This window comes from Phyllobates terribilis, unplaced genomic scaffold (assembly GCF_046119375.1).
Source record: "Phyllobates terribilis strain yellow unplaced genomic scaffold, ASM4611937v1 Scaffold_157__1_contigs__length_4398786, whole genome shotgun sequence".
NCBI lineage: Eukaryota > Metazoa > Chordata > Amphibia > Anura > Dendrobatidae > Phyllobates > Phyllobates terribilis.
The window spans coordinates 3,746,780-3,758,903 of NW_027362917.1; positions in this window are offsets into that span (position 1 = coordinate 3,746,780).

The window sequence follows — 12,124 nt, forward strand, 5'->3', positions numbered from 1 at the left end:
GGTTTTTCTTTAGTTAGGCTTGATTCACCTACTCAAGCCTCAAGCGCACTCCTCCGGCCAGCAGCTACTCTGTAGATGCAACCCTGGGCCTATGGTAAGTATCTATCCCTGTACAGGGGTGTAATGGTAAAATCCAGAGTTCCCTTGGGATCTGCAGAATGGAGTAGCTTGCGCCAAGTCTGTCCGAGGAAGTCTGTTTGAGCCAACAGCCTTAAACAGATCCCAGTATTTAGGAAAAAAAAAGCTTTAGTTAGAGTTGAATCAACCACTATAGCCTCAAGCTCGCTCCTCCGGCCAGCAGCTACTCTGTAGATGCAGCCCTGTGCCTATGGTAAGTATCTATCCCTGTACAGGGGTGTAATGGTAAAGGCCAGGGTTCCCTTGGGATCTGCAGAATGGAGTAGCTTGCGCCAAGTCTGTCCGAGAAAGCCTTTTTGAGCTGATGGATTTAAACAAATTTCAACATTTAGGAAAAAAGCATTCATTTATTTCAGTTAGAGTTAGTTCAATTACTGTAGCATAAAGATCCTCATTCACTTTGTCTAAAGGAAGTTAGTTGGCAAATTTTTATTGTGTGAGCAATGAGGTTATGGAACTCTCTACCACATGAACTTGAAATACTTAATTTTCTAAAAAAAATTCAAGGAGGGCATGTGTGTGCCTTTCTTGAATAATATAGAATTGCAGGTTATTCGTACTAGATTTTGTTATGGGATGTTGATACAGGGAACTAGTCTGATTGCCATATGTGGAGTTGGGAAGGAATTTTTCCCCTAATATGGGGCAATTAGCATCTGCCTCATGGGATTTTTGCCTTCCTCTGGATCAACACATTAGCTTTTAGGTTGAACTTGATGGAATTGTGTTTTTCAACCTTAAAACTATGAAACTGTCCCTGTATTGAGGTTCAAGGGTGAAGCCCGGGGTTCATTTGGAACCATCAGAAATGGTGTGTTTTGCGCCCAGTCTGTCCGAGGAAGCCTGTTTGAGCCAACGGCCTCAGAAATATCTTAACATTTAAGAAAGTAGCCATAGTTAGGGTTGGCTGAACCATTCTAGCCTTAAGTTTGCCCCTCCAGTCAGCATCTACTATGTAGATGCAATCAAGGCCCTGTATTAAGTCTTTATCGCTGTACAGGGCTGTAAGAGTGAAGGCCAGAGTTCCTTTGGAACCTGTAGGATAGACTGGCTTTTGCCAAGTCTTTCCAAAGAAGCTTTTTTGAGCCATAGGCCTCAGACAGGTCCTAACAAGAAAGTGTCATTAGATAGGTTTTTCTTTAGTTAGGCTTGATTCAACTACTCAAGCCTGAAGCGCACTCCTCCGGCCAGCAGATACTCTGTAGATGCAACCCTGGGCCTATGGTAAGTATCTATCCCTGTACAGGGGTGTAATGGTAAAAACCAGGGTTCCCTTGGGATCTGCAGAATGGAGTAGCTTGCGTCAAGTCTGTCCGAGGAAGTCTGTTTGAGCCAACAGCCTTAAACAGATCCCAGTATTTAGGAAAAAAAAAAGCTTTAGTTAGAGTTGAATCAACCACTATAGCCTCAAGCTCGCTCCTCCGGCCAGCAGCTACTCTTTAGATGCAGCCCTGGGCCTATGGTAAGTATCTATCCCTGTACAGGGGTGTAATGGTAAAGGCCAGGGTTCCCTTGGGATCTGCAGAATGGAGTAGCTTGCGCCAAGTCTGTCCGAGAAAGCCTTTTTGAGCTGATGGATTTAAACAAATTTCAACATTTAGGAAAAAAGCATTAATCTATTTCAGTTAGAGTTAATTCAATTACTCTAGCATAAAGATTCTAATTCACTTTGTCTAAGGGTATGTGCACACGATGCAGAAATGAAGCAGAAAATTTCTGCATCATTTCTGCATCTCCCTGGCAGAAAAAACGCATGCAGATTGTGCTTGCGTTTTTCCTGCAGAATACATGCGGATCCACATGCATTTCCGCATGCAGATTGACAAGCGCTTTCCAGGCGATTTTAGCATCACCTGGAAAGTGCTTGACAACTAGGTCACACTATATAAATCCATGCAAACAGCATGGATTTATATAGCGTGACCCGAGAGAGTGTATATACTTACCTCCGATGGCCCGCGCTGTCCTGCTTTACACTCCGTTCTCCCGGCTACCGGCAACTTTGAATTGAAAGACCTGCCGACGTCAGCGTCACGTGACCCGTCACATGACTCTGACGTCAGCGCAGGTCCTTCAACTCACTGCAAGTGCCGGGAACCAAGCAGGAGCGCTGCGCGGGCCGACAGATGGTAAGTATATATATATATTTTTTTTATTTTATTCTTGTTTTACAGCTTTTTTAATGGTACCTGGGTGTGGAGGAGACTCTCCTCTTCTCCACACTCGGGTACCATCCGCACATTAGAACGCGCCAATTACGCAAGTACAGATGCTGTCTTGCGGAATTGGCGCGTTCTAATGCAAGTCAATGGCGGCGAAAACGCTGCGTTTACGCAAAATTAATTGACATGCTGCGGATTTTTGAGCGCAGCGTTTACGCTGCGGAAAAATCCGCATCATGGGCACAGCACATGCGGATTTCAATTGGGGAACATTGCTGCCCTTCTACCATGCGTTTTTCATGCGTTTCCGCAACTGCAAAAACGCCGCGGAAACGCATTAAATATGCATCGTGTGAACTCAGCCTAAAGGAAGTTAGTTGGCAAATTTTTATTGTGTGAGCAATGAGGTTATGAAACTGTCTACCACATGAACTTGAAATACTTAATTTTCTAAAACAAAATTCAAGGAGGGCATGTGTGTGCCTTTCTTGAATAATATAAAATTGCAGGTTATCCGTACTAGATTTTGTTATGGGATGTTGATCCAGGGAACTAGTCTGATTGCCATATGTGGAGTCGGGAAGGAATTTTTCCCCTAATATGGGGCAATTAGCATCTGCCTCATGGGGTTTTTGCCTTCCTCTGGATCAACACATTAGCTTTTAGGTTGAACTTGATGGACTTGTGTCTTTCAACCTTAAAACTATGAAACTGTCCCTGTATTGAGGTTCAAGGGTGAAGCCCAGGGTTCATTTGGAACCATCAGAAATGGTGTGTTTTGCGCCCAGTCTGTCCAAGGAAACCTGTTTGAGCCAACGGCCTCAGAAATATCTTAACATTTAAGAAAGTAGCAATAGTTAGGGTTGGCTGAACCATTCTAGCCTTAAGTTTGCCCCTCCAGTCAGCATCTACTATGTAGATGCATTCAAGGCCATGTAATAAGTCTTTATCGCTGTACAGGGCTGTAAGAGTGAAGGCCAGAGTTCCTTTGGAACCTGTAGGATAGACTGGCTTTTGCCAAGTCTTTCCAAATAAGCTTTTTTGAGCCATAGGCCTCAGACAGGTCCTAACAAGAAAGTGTCATTAGATAGGATTATCTTTAGTTAGGATTGATTCAACTACTCAAGCCTCAAGCGCACTCCTCCGGCCAGCAGCTACTCTGTAGATGCAACCCTGGGCCTATGGTAAGTATCTATCCTTGTACAGGGGTGTAATGTTAAAAACCAGGGTTCCCTTGGGATCTGCAGAATGGAGTAGCTTGCGCCAAGTCTGTCCGAGGAAGTCTGTTTGAGCCAACAGCCTTAAACAGATCCCAGTATTTAAGGAAAAAAGAGCTTTAGTTAGAGTTGAATCAACCACTATAGCCTCAAGCTCGCTCCTCCGGCCAGCAGCTACTCTGTAGATGCAGCCCTGGGCCTATGGTAAGTATCTATCCCTATACAGGGGTGTAATGGTAAAGGCCAGGGTTCCCTTGGGATCTGCAGAATGGAGTAGCTTGCGCCAAGTCTGTCCGAGGAAGCCTTTTTGAGCCAATGGCCTTAGACAGAACCCATCATTTAGTAATAAAAAAGGCTTTAGTTAGAGTTATAGCCTCAAGCTCGCTCCTCTGGCCAGCAGCTACTCTGTAGATGCAACCATGAGCATGTGGTAAGTCTCCATTCCTGTACAGGGGTGTAATGGTAAAGGTCAGGGTTCCTTTTGACCTGCTTATGCCAAGTCTGTCCGAGGAAGCCGTTTTGAGCTGATGGCTCTACACAGATCCTAATGTTTAGGAAAAAAGCTTTTGTTTATTTCAGTTAGATTAAAAGTAAAGCCAACAAAAGAGAATTTAACTTTCCCCCAAAAATCAATTATTAATATAGCATTTACCTGCCCAGATCTCAGAACTAATGCACTATTAGGATGTAGCAATCCCATATAATTTTTGGGTAAAGTTTTAATACTATGTAATCACCCCCCTCCATTAATTGGTAATATGTGAGTGGTTGTCACATCAGTATTTTGCACCTGTGTTGCTGTCATCGTTATTATATGGTATGATTAGTACTGAGACCTAGGCAGGTAAACACTGTTACCCTTTTTTTGCTGTGATAATTCTTGAATTTTGGTGGGAATTTAAATTTGTCTTTGCTTTTAATGTTAGTGTAGGGACTCGCAAGTATGAGGACCCTTGACGCGGGTTGCGAGCTTGTGTATTTTGGCCAAAATATTTACTAATACCTCATATATATCATATATATTTTCTGCATGTTATTTTTATTCAGGGTGCAGCCAGACCCATCAATGTTGGCCTTGTAAACTAGGGTGTCTGTCTTCATGGGGTGCACTTAAAAAGTGCTGGGCAGCCCGCCTAATCTAATAGTTTGGGCTTCACTAATAGGCTGTAAGCCAGACATTGTGCACTACCTATGTGTGACCAGTGCCCTATACAAGGCTTATTTGTGTGCAGTTTTAATACTAAGCAATCACCCCCTCCATGAATTGGTAGGTTGTGAGTGGTTGTCTCATCAATATTTTGCACCTGTGTTGCTGACTTCTTCATTATATGGGTTTGCTGCATCCTTGTAATTATTGTTGCTGTATTTGCGGTGTTAATTCTTGAATTTTGGTGGGAACTTTAATTCCTTGTTTTTGTGACTTTGCTTTTAATGTTAGTGTAGGGACTCGCAACTATGAGGACCCTTGAGCAGGTTGCGAGCTTGTATATTTTGGCCAAAATATCGACCAATACCTCATATATATCATATATATTTTTTACATGCTATTTTTATTCAGGGTGCAGCCAAGCCCATCTACAGGTGCATCTCACAAAATTAGAATATCACCATAAAAGTTAATTTAATTCAGTTCTTCAATACAAAAAGTGAAACTCCTATATTATATACAGCCATTACAAACAGAGTGATCTATTTCAAGTGTTTATTTCTGTTAATGTTGATGATTATGGCTTACAGCCAATGAAAACTCAAAAGTCATTATTTCAATTAATTAGAATACCTTATAACAGCTTGAAAAATGTTTTTAAAATCCAAAATGTTATCCTACTGAAATGTATGTTCAATAAATGCCCTCAATACTTGGTCGGGGCTCCTTTTACATCAATTACTGCATCAATGAGGCAATGTGGCATGGAGGGATCAGCCTGTGGCACTGCTGAGGGGTTATGGAAGCCCAGGTGGCTTTGATAGAAGCCTTCAGCTCGTCTGCATTGTTGGGTCTGGTGTCTCTCATTTTCCTCTTGACAATACCCCATAGATTCTTTATGGGGTTAAGGTCAGGCGAGTTTGCTGCAAATCAAGCACAGTGATACTGTTGTGTGTAAACGAGGTATTAGTACTTTTGTCAGTGTGGACAGGGGCCAAGTCCTGCTGGAAAATGACATTTCCATCTCCAAAAAGCTTGGCGTAGCTTAGGTTTTGGTTCAGGGGGCCGAAACTTCTGAGTGGGCCTCTAACCAGGTAACCCTGATTACAACTATAGCGGCGCACCCAGATAGTGGATGTAGGAAAACCTCAGCAGATGACCGCGCTGTTACTAAAAATAATCTCTATACAAAGACCAGCACTGATATTACCGCCATATGGTGACATATATTGATTGATGCCAGTCCTGCAGAACATATAAGAGATCACAGCTCAGTTTTATATAGTACCTTACAGCTGACGTTCTTTCTGATTAAATTGTTCACTTTTCCCGTCTTTTCCTTCTGGCCCAGACCGACACAACAACTTCTCCAGCCAGGGCTCAGAGTCTCAGGTCTGCAGAGATCACAACAAAGACACATTTGACTCCTTACATTTCAGGCACTGACCACATCTATCCCCAACCTGCACAAACTTCTCATCCTGCTGATACCCCAATACTGAGCCTCTGCTGCAAAATGTGTCCCTATTACTGCACCTACTGTGTGCCCTCTAGATGGTAAAACAAACCTCTAAAATAAAGTAATGCCGTGTGCAAGTGTCCTAGAAAACAGTGCCCACATTGTGCCCCCTAGAAAGTAATACTGCCCCTTCGACAGTCACGATAACCTGAGTTCCCCTATAACAATAAGTGCCCACCTAAGATTTAATAATGTCCTGAGTCTCCCCCCATGTAGAGCTCCGCTCTAACCAGTATGATGTTCTCCTATTCACGATATAATTCCCCCTCTCTGTATAGTACCCCCACACAGTATACTGACCCCTTAGTAGCCCCCAAGCTGATGGCTCCAACACTGTATGATGGCCTCCACACCATACAAAGATCACACATTATCTCCCACACTGTATGATGGCCCCCACACTGTTCAAAGAACCCACATTATCTCCCACACTGTATAAATAGCCTACATATAGTATAATGCACCAGATAGTCCTCAATATAGTATAATGCACTCCCCATAGTCCTTCATATAGTATAATGCACCCCCATAGGCAGAGTCTGTAGTATAATGCCCCCCCATAGTATAATGCACCAGATAGTCCTCAATATAGTATAATGCACTCCCCATAGTCCTTCGTATAGTATAATGCGCCCCTATAGGCAGAGTCTGTAGTAAAATGCTCCCCCCATTGACAGAGTCTGTAGTATAAAGCTCCCCCCCATAGGCAGAGTCTGTAGTATAATGCTCCCCCCCTCATCATAGGCAGAGTCTGTGGTATAATGCCCCCCCATAGGCAGAGTCTGCAGTATAATCCCCCCCCCATAGGCAGAGTCTGTAGTATAATGCTCCCCCCTCCTCATAGGCAGAGTCTGTAGTATAATGCCCCCCCCTTCCTCATAGGCAGAATCTGTAGTATAATGCCCCCCCCATCTCATAGGCAGAGTCTGTGGTATAATGCCCCCCCATCTCATAGGCAGCGTCTGTAGTATAATGCCCCACCTATAGGCAGAGTCTGTAGTAAAATGCACCCCCCATAGGCAGAGTCTGTAGTATAATGCTCCCCCTCTTATAGGCAGAGTCTGTAGTACAATGTCCCCCCCATAGGCAGAGTCTGTAGTATAATGCCCTCCCCTGCTCATAAACAGAGTCTGTAGTATAATGCCCCCCATAGGCAGAGTCTGTAGTATAATGCACCTCCCCCTTCCCATAGGCAGAGTCTGTAATATAATGCCGCCCCCCACCCGGCAAAAAATAAATAAACGGTACTCACCTCTCCTCCTGGTTCCCTCGCTGCTCAGAGCACCCAGCCCGCACACATCTTCAGCACAGCGGGCCGGGCGCCAAGTGATGATGCCAGGGACGTCAGTCACAGAAGGGACTAATGGGAGAGAGATCCGCGCTCCCTCTCTCATCAGTAAACTTGCGGCGGTGACGGGCGGTGGGGCCCGATGCTGGCACCAGGGGCATGCCAGATACAGTTACACTGGCGTAGCCCTGGATGGGCCCCCTAAGAGCGAGGGGCCCGGGGCCACCGCCCCTTTGCCCCCCTGGTAGCTATGATACTGTGGCGGAGGGAAGCATGAAATGCTCTAAAATTTCCTGGTAGACGGCTGCGCTGACTTTGGTGTTGAAAAAACACAGTGGACCTACACCAGCACATGACATGGCTCCCCAAACCATCACTGATTGTGGAAACTTCACACTAGACCTCAAGCAGCTTGGATCGTGGCCTCTCCACTCTTCTTCCAGACTCTGGGACCTTGATTTCAAATGAAAATTGGAACTCTGGGACCTTGTGGAGTGTGTCAATGACTGCCTTCTGGACATCTGTCAAGTCAGCAGTCTTCACCATGATTGTGGAGCCTACTGAAACAGACTAAGGGACCTTTTTAAATGCTTAGGAAGTCTTTGCAGGTGTTTTTTGTTAATTATTTTAATTTACTGAGTTAATGACTTTTGTGTTTTCATTGGCTGTAAGCCATAATCATCGACATTAACAGAAATAAACACTTGAAATAGATCACTGTGTTTGCAATGACTCTATATAATATATGAGGTTCACTTTTTGCATTGAAGAACTGAAATAATTAACTTTTTGATGATATTCTAATTTTGTGAGATGCACCTATATGTTATGGCCTTGTAAATTAGAGTGTCTATCTTCATGGGTTGCACTTAAATAGTGCTGGGCAGCCCATGTTCTGGCCTCAGCAGCGAATTTAGCTATCCAGGGAATCTAGTCACTTAATGTGTATATCAGTTCTGACATTATGTTGCTTGCATTTGAATCCTGTCTATTTTTTATTGTTTGATAACTGCACTGTCTGCTAGTGATTTAATGTATTTGCTCTCGGGCACTCGGAGCCGGGCAATAGGGAGAAGATGGGGGTAGTGGTGGCAACCCGGTCCGTGGCTCAGGGTGATCAGGCCAGTGGCAGTCCTTTATAAGTTTTAAGTAATGTCCGACTACGCCACCCGTGGATTGCGGTCAGTGCTAACCGCCGCTGCAGTGCAGACCTCTGGGGCAGATGTAAATGTGCAGCTGCGAATAGTACAACTCCCCACGGGAAGAGTAGGGCCCCAGGGTAGTGTATGATGGATGATGGAGGAGATGATTCCAACCGCATTAGCCAGGAAACGGAGGCCTCTTAAACAGTTCAGGGTCTTTATTAGAACAGGTAAAACGACCCAGAAACAGGCCCGGCTAGGAGGGGGCCTGGATGTCTGAGAGCAAGTGGGAAGCTGGCCCTGGTCAGAGTGAGGGTGTCGGCCTACCGTGCGCTCTGTGCTCCTTCTGGCTATTTCCCTTCTGGTAATTTAACAGCCCACATTCCTGAGCTCACCGTGTCCTCTCGCCCTTATGGCTTGCAACTTGGGTCCCTTGCTACTCCCGGCCTGGTACGGCTCTGCTGGTCCCTTCTGCTGTGGCGGAGCCTCCGGGCTTCTTAGGCCAAGGAACATACAGTCCCCTGCGGACTGGTTATCTGCTGTAGGATGTGGAATCCTCACAGCCTCAGACACCAAAGTCTGGAAGATTAGTTTCTTTATCTGCCAGGACAGACTCACTTCGCCTTTTGTCGCTGGCTCATGGCTCTCCTACTGCCACACGTCCTCTTAGGCTGCAACACAACTGTCTGTCCCTGATCTGGGACACCTCTCAATCCAGAGACAGGTTGTCCAGTTCTCTCTAACCCTGCCCCCAGTTCCAGCTTTTATAGGGGCAGCCTGCTCCCCCTACTGGCCTGTGACAGGAGGTATTGCATGCTAATGGCCCTTGACTAGAGGACCTCCCCCTTGCTCTCAGACACAGCTTTATTATACATTTGTGTTATCCAGGCCAGGGTGACACATTCCCCCCTAGTAAAATTTAGTACTCCGGGACTAAACAATAAACAAAGATCATATGCATGACCATAAAACATTATCAGGCAAGTGACGCACAGATTGAGTTCTTAAGGTCACAGTGTGGTCTGTGACCGGGTGTCCATTTTCACCAACACAACGGGGAGCCTTAACCAGGTGGGGGTCTGTCCTAGCCCCAAGTCCTTTACAGTCTTAGTTCATTCCTTGGTCAGGCTCCGAACGCAGTCCATACAAAGTCCCGGTTATTAAAAGTCCATAACCTTTGAGTCCGTACGGTAACTGTAAGAAACTGAAATACACAATTACTAATCATGCATGTAAATTTGCAAACATTTCAACACTTGGCAACAGGGTTATTTACAGTTTTAGTGCACCCTATATTCTCCAGCGAGCGGGTATCTGCCCCTTTGTGCTTCTGGTTGACCTGCGTAACCCACTGTCTGGTGGTGGACCAACCTGGTTTTCTTCACTAGCGTTAGGGGTAGAGCTACCAGCTTGGTGTACAGGTAGGGCAGGCAGCTGTCTACGGGTCCTTTGGCTCATCGCAGGCATGGCAGGCTCACTGTCAGCAGAGGGTTGATTCTCCTGGGCTGCTGGTACAGGCTCTTCTGCCTCTGGAACTGCTTGCTCTTCTTCACCTTCCGGCTCTGGTGTAGGTTGTTGCTGAGCCGGTTGCAGGAAATGCAGGACGGGTACCACTATGGCATCGTTTATTCGAGTCCAGGACTGAGGGAACTCTCAGAGAACGGTGCTGATCATTTCTTCCTTGTCCTCTGCGGGTTCAAGGTCACTTTGATCCTCTTCTGCACTACGGAGTTGTTCGGGGCACCTTTTTAGGTGGTCTCTGGAGACGGTACTAGTGGTTTCTCCTCCATCCTTGGTGATCACGCACACCTTCGAGTTGTCATGATCAGACTGCAGTACGGTGTAGGGTTCCCTTTCCCACTGGTCGTCCATCTTATGTAGCCTTCTCTTTCGCTTCAGGACCTGCTCACCAGGTTCTAGGGGACCAGCAGGCGCGTGTTGGTTGAAGAGTCTTTCTTGCCTTTCTCTCACCTGGGCCAGGCTCTTCTCCACACTCTCCTGTACATTCTTGTACTGCAGTCGCCTCTCCGTATCCCAGTCCGCATCCAGGGAGGTGTCCTCAGGTGTTAGGACTCCCATCTCCAGATCTAGGGGCAGCTTACCTGGTCTGGCTCGCATCAGGTAAGCCGGGGTGCAGTTTGTAGCGTTCACCGGGATATGGTTGTATAAGTCTATCAGGTCCGGCAGTTTTTCTGGCCACAGGCTGCATTCCTCCAGGGGCAACGTCTTCAGGAGATCAATGACTATATTGTTCATTTAATCACACATCCCGTTGGTTTGTGGGCGGTAAGGCGTTGTCCGAATCTTCTTACAGCCATAGAGGTTGCAGAACTCTTGCAAGATTTCAGCTCCGAACGCTGGACCCTGGTCCGTCAGGACCTGTTCCGGATACCCGTGTAGACGGCAGAAGTATTGCTGGAAGGCTCTGGCCGCCGTTTGGGCTGTCAAGTCTTTTACCGGGACCACCACTAGAAAACGGGAATAGTGGTCCACGATTGTCAGGGCGTAGATGTATCCTGACCGGCTTGGAGCCAATTTGACGTGGTCCAGAGCTACCAGCTCAAGAGGCTGCTGGGTGACGATGGGCTTCAAGGGTGTCTTCTGGCTGGTGCGGTCTTTTCTCCTTAAGTTACAAGGGCCACAGTCCCTGCACCACTTCTCTACAGCCCCTCTCATGCCGACCCAAAAGAGCCGTCCTCTTAGCAGGAACTCCAGTTTCTTCCAACCGAAGTGCCCCGCTCTGTCATGGTAAGCCCCCAGGACCATAGCTGCATCCCGCCTTGGGACCACGACTTGCCAGGTCAGCTCTTGTGTCCGGTGGTTGACAAGTCTTCTGTACAGCTTGCCTTCATAGAGGAACAGCTTGCTCTTCTCTTTCCATAGCTGCTTGGCTTCCTCTGGAGCATCCGGATCTAAGCGGGCATCTTCCTGGGTCAGCAGATCTTTCACCAGGCGGATTGCAGGGTCACTATCTTGGGTCTCGGCCCAGCTGTGGTGAGGTAGGGGATTGATCATAACGGTTGTTAAATCTTCCTCCTTCACACGGTGGGAGTATTGAGCGGCCCCATACCGGTGAAACGCGGGGAGTTCTACCTCCTCCAGCTCTTCTGGGTCTTCGTCACCTTCAGGTAAGTGAGGCATTCTCGATAGGGCATCAGCGTTGGCATTGGTTTTGCCTGCCCGGTACTTGATCACGAAGTCATAATTGGAGAGACGGGCCATCCACCGCTGTTCCAGGGCACCAAGTCTTGCACTGTCTAGGTGTGTTAACGGGTTGTTGTCCGTGTACACAGTGAACTTTGCGGAGGTCAGGTAATGCTTGAAGCGTTCCGTTAGGTCCCACACCACCGCCAAGAATTCTAGCTTGAAGGAGCTGTAATTTTTCGGGTTCCTCTCGGTGGGCCTCAGCTTCCGACTGGCGTACGCGATCACTCTTTCTCTGCCCTGTTGGTTTTGTGACAGTACGGCTCCCAGTCCCACATTACTGGCGTCTGTGTGGAGAATAAAAGGC